Consider the following 5,091-nt stretch of genomic DNA (forward strand, 5'->3'; position numbering starts at 1 on the left):
GATACCACATTTGGTGCCACTTGTAACCATCGAGCCACCTCCGCTTGAGACTGCCCAGCTTCAAGCCTACCAACGGTTCTCCATCTCAAGACATCGTCTAAACGATTATGAGAACTCATTCTCACTGGAAACAGGTTAAAATTTTTGTTTTAATGCAATATTCATAAAATTGCAGGCAAAAATCCCTGATGCCTAAACGGTCTAATATCAGTAGTTCCTCAAAAACTAATGCTAAACATCATTTTTTCCCACATCAAAAGTTAATATCGTGTTACCAGTCCTTCACAATATATAAAATATAATTTGTTTAAATTTTACTGGTAGCCATTTAGAATTACTTTGAAAAACATTTTTGTGACCTTAATTTTGGACATGAGTGTATATATATATATATATATATATATATATATATATATATATATATATATATATATATATATATATCTTTGTGTGTATATTTTAAAAAATGAGCATCTTCGAAAAGAAAACATATGTTTTTTATCAAATGAAATGCTGGACAATATTTTGTTATCAAAACAATTGAAATAAGGAAGAATCGATGAAAGCTAAGAATTCCATTGAAATTATTGAAATTCCAAAGAAATAAATTTCAATTTTCATCACAGCTGATATTTTTGTCCCAGCATTAAAGAAAGAATACGTAGAGTACGTTGTGCTAAAAATTAATCTAAATTAATATCCTTCTCAGGTTTTAATGTACCAGCAAGGTATCGAAGGAGCCCTTCAATTCGAAATCTAATAGTCCTCAATAAACAAAATACTTCTGAATTGAAAAATAATTAAAAAGAGGCATTAATTTCCGTCAACCGAAAGCTACAAAAAGAAATGACATTTTTTATTCCAATTTTCTGAGAAAACATTTTAATTAATTAAATAAATAAAATCTTGTAAATAAAATTAAATTTTAATAAATAAGTTAAACTAATCATACTTGATTTAAATTAAAAAATGAAAGTATTAATTATTATTAATAAAATTATAATTAATAAATGTTTTATTAATAATAGGTAATAATAAAAGTTTTAATTAAAATGGGATTGAAATAATAGTTATTTGGGACAAATTTTTAAAAAGTAACAATAGCCAAAATATTTGTTAATTAAAAAAAATCATGGATAATGCACTTCTAACAGTATCACTATTGGAAGATAAACAAGGCTGTAAGCGGCAAAAACTCAATTTGGCCTCCTAGCCAACCTGTGAGGAAAAAATGTATTTATATTTGTATATCATGCTCACACCCAATCGGTCTATAGTACGTTAGTAGAGATACATAATCCACGATTTTTTGAGTAACAAATAATTTTGCTATTGTTATTTTTAAATATTTATTCCAAATATCTGTTATTTCAATCAAATTATTAATTTAAAATTATTAATTAATATTAAATATAAAATATATTAATTGTAATTAATACTTAATTTACTAATTTAAGTAACGTATGATTAAATTAATTTATCTATTTCAACTTACTTTTTAAATTTGATTTTTTTTCAAAACTATTTATTTAATTTATTTATTGGAGTAAAGTATTTTCTGAAAAAAGTTGAATTAAAAATAAATGTCATTTCTTTAAAGTGTTTACTTTAGTTCTATATTTTACCAATAGATGGCGCCAGCAAATTGAATAGAATAAATGCCATAGAAAGTCATGTCATAGGCAATTAAAAATTATCTTTATGGGATTGTGCATTGTCAAATGCGAATATCGGAAAGTCAAGGTCGCTACCAGTAAGCGGACTTCACACTTTCCAGTGAAGTCACCTCTCCGATAAATTTCAGTGATATGCTATTCAGTGATATGATAATTCCAAGAATAACCAGTCCGTTCACTTCAACCAATTTGCAGATTTCTCCTTTTCCTTTTATTCCCGTTAAGGGGATGGGACTCTGAGGACACAAGAGAAGAATGTTTTGTGTTTCTGGTATTTCCTTTCCTCCCCCTGGAGGGTCAGGGATCAGCCGATACCCTTTCTTTTCTTTCAGAGATGTCGTCTCAGGCCGCTTAGGTTTTGATAGCATAATGCCAATACGGGAAATTGTTCCTTTGCGGTTTTAGGTTGAAAGGAATACACGATTCTTTTTATTCCTTTTCCACTTATATATTTCCACATACATCCACTTAACATATTTGCCTATTGCCAACTTTAAGATTTTACATTAATATCATACATAAAATTGAAATCGACTGACTCCTTCGATGTATTTTTGGTACATTCACCTAAAAATGATCGATCGTGCATTAATTTTTAAGCATTATGAATAAAATTTTCATTTTTATTTTTCAATACATTTTTCAGTATTTCAAGGTAAAAATATCAATACCGAGAAGACTTGAGATTCATTTTACTTGAATTTGTAATTGCAGTTTTTTGATAATTCCATTTCATTTCTGCTGTTTTTGATAACGAAGTATTGTCTAGTATTTATCATGAGGTTTCATGGTACATTAACCTGAGAATGATTTATTTTATATTAATAAAATGAAAAGAAAATTTCTTTTTTTTTTAATTCATTATTTTCAACGTAATATACAAAAAAGAGATCTTATATTCTTTTTTGTTAAATATATTTTGAAAAAAATTTTATCGTGTAAATATCTCTCATAAAAAATACATACTTTTATGGATGTGATTTCATAGATCGTTTTAAAAGAAACCGTTCCTTTCTTCTATACAATTAGAAAGAATCATTAGATGAATGAGTTATTCTAAGCATAACTAATTTTATTCCTTTTAAAGGCTTTTTGCATTCTTAAAAAAGTATTTTGAAAAAATATAAACGTTTTTTTTCTAAAATGTCTGTTTTAAATCTAATTCTTAAGGATGGATGACTTAATATATTTATGTTTACTGCTTTTAAGTGTCATAAATTGGGCAAAGATATTGCTTTCCCCTTCTACAGATTTTCCGGCCAGTAGGAATTCCCAGCCACCCGAAAACAGTGTCAGTGTCGCTTATCGCGTCGAATTTTCGCTTTGTGAGAAGAATAGATCTTTTTTTTTTTTTTTTTTTTTTTTTTTTTTCGATTTCTGAGAAAAATTAAAACTGCTTTGTAGTTTCAAAACGTAGCAAATCTGTGTGGGAATTGATAATCGTTTTTCAATTGTTTCATATAACACTGCATAAAACTCACGTAAATTAAAACAAATATTTATTTTTTGCTTTGATAAGGTTCTAGTGGTTATAAATTAAATATGCCCGATTTCTTGAATTTTTTAAAAATGTTTAAACTTATTAAAACATTTTTATTACATTGAATTGTAAAATTATTTCTTGAAATTAAAGAGAAAGATTTAATTCCTGAAACAAAAAAAAATAAGTATATATTTATATAATTTATATATGGGGTGAATTTATTTCTTGTTCTGCTATTAAAATACTTTTATCTGTTTTTTGTTTGTTTGTTTGTGTGTGTATATTTTTAAGAATAAATAGAACTAATTTGATTTCATAGTATCGGAAAAATAGTATTGTTAGAATATTTTATAACCATTAGTGAATTAAAATCTTAATTATTTACTCTGCATTTTTATTACACCCCATTTCTTCATAGTATTCACTAAATATTGCGAATACTATGTTTGCTTCTCGTAACCTCCAGAAAAATAACTTTTTTACTGTATTAAAATTTTTCAATTTTTTTTCATTAAAAATCTTATTCTACTACATAATTCTGCAATTCTAGAAGGACTTAGGCTTTGAACTTTTTTCAAAATTTTTTTATGGGTTTAATTTCCTGCTGCATTGCCATTAAATGAATGTATATATTCTTTTGTGTTCATAAAAATAAAGAAGAAACTAGTTTGAGTTTACAATAAAATAATAACAAAGTAAGAATCTTATACGATGTACAACTGCATTAAAATTCAAATTATAACAAATGGTATTATACAATAAGTGACAAATTTAATAATTAATATCAATGCTTGGAACGAAGTTTTCAAGCAAATAAAAAATCCTTAGTGCCCATCCAGATGTCATTTAAACACATTTTTTCTGAATGCTTTATTGGCTTTCTTTTTTGCATAAAGTCATATAGTCTCCAGCAATCTTGCATTTTAGCTTTATTTTTTTATATAAAGTCAGCTAGATTATATTTTGATAGCATTTTGAATTGAAATCTACAATAATCACAATCGAGACTAATGAATCAAATATATTCGCCAGCGGTTTTCAAAAGAGATTCTTAAAAAATTATCAATTTAAAATTTGGTGAACAATAAAATGAATTATTCTGATTACACTTTTTTTATATTTAAAATTAAATCTTTTAAAGATGCAAGAAGCCTAAAACAAAATAAAACTGCAAATATCAGAAAGAGTGGTGTAGAAAGAATATATTCAAGTCTCCACATATGTTTAGTAACTGCTTATTTAAATGAAAGATACTGGTCCTCTTTTTCAGATAGTTTTTTCCCAGAAGTCGAATCATAAAAGGTGGTAAAGGGCCGAATAAACTCAAGAAGAGGGAGAATGAAAGACTGACCTAACAAGCACAAAACATCTGCTGATCTGCTGCAAAACATCTGCATCTTATAGAAAAATTGACATGTTTTGAAGAAAATTGATTAAAAAAAATGTTTAATATTATTTTTTATTTCATATATCATTTAAGAACGCATCAATTCTCCAAAAATAAAATTCATTTCATTTAAAAATTAATCTCAGTTTTTCGCCAAAATAATCTTATGTGCAAACAATAATTTAGTGTGGAAATGTTTGCACTCATAAGAAAGCTAAGAATTACACACATATACATGCGTGCCCGAAAAAAAGGATTGTCATATTTAAATTAATATTTTTGATTCAAATTAATATATATGCAGGGTAATCAAGAAATAACGGGAGGTGTTCGAAGCCCTGCAGCATGTTATGTACTGGACGAAATATAACAAAATTTGGTCACCATACACATTAGAGTATACGGTTTCGATTTATCAAGAAAAAAATTAGTACCAAAAAATGCCTATAGGAGAAATCCTGCCACTGCAAGCGCATAATGTGTGGAAAAAGAATGCATAACTGCCAATGGAAACAGTAAATAGCAACACACCAAATACCGATGAA

This window comes from Argiope bruennichi, chromosome X2, assembly GCF_947563725.1.
Source record: "Argiope bruennichi chromosome X2, qqArgBrue1.1, whole genome shotgun sequence".
Classification (NCBI taxonomy): Eukaryota; Metazoa; Arthropoda; class Arachnida; order Araneae; family Araneidae; genus Argiope; species Argiope bruennichi.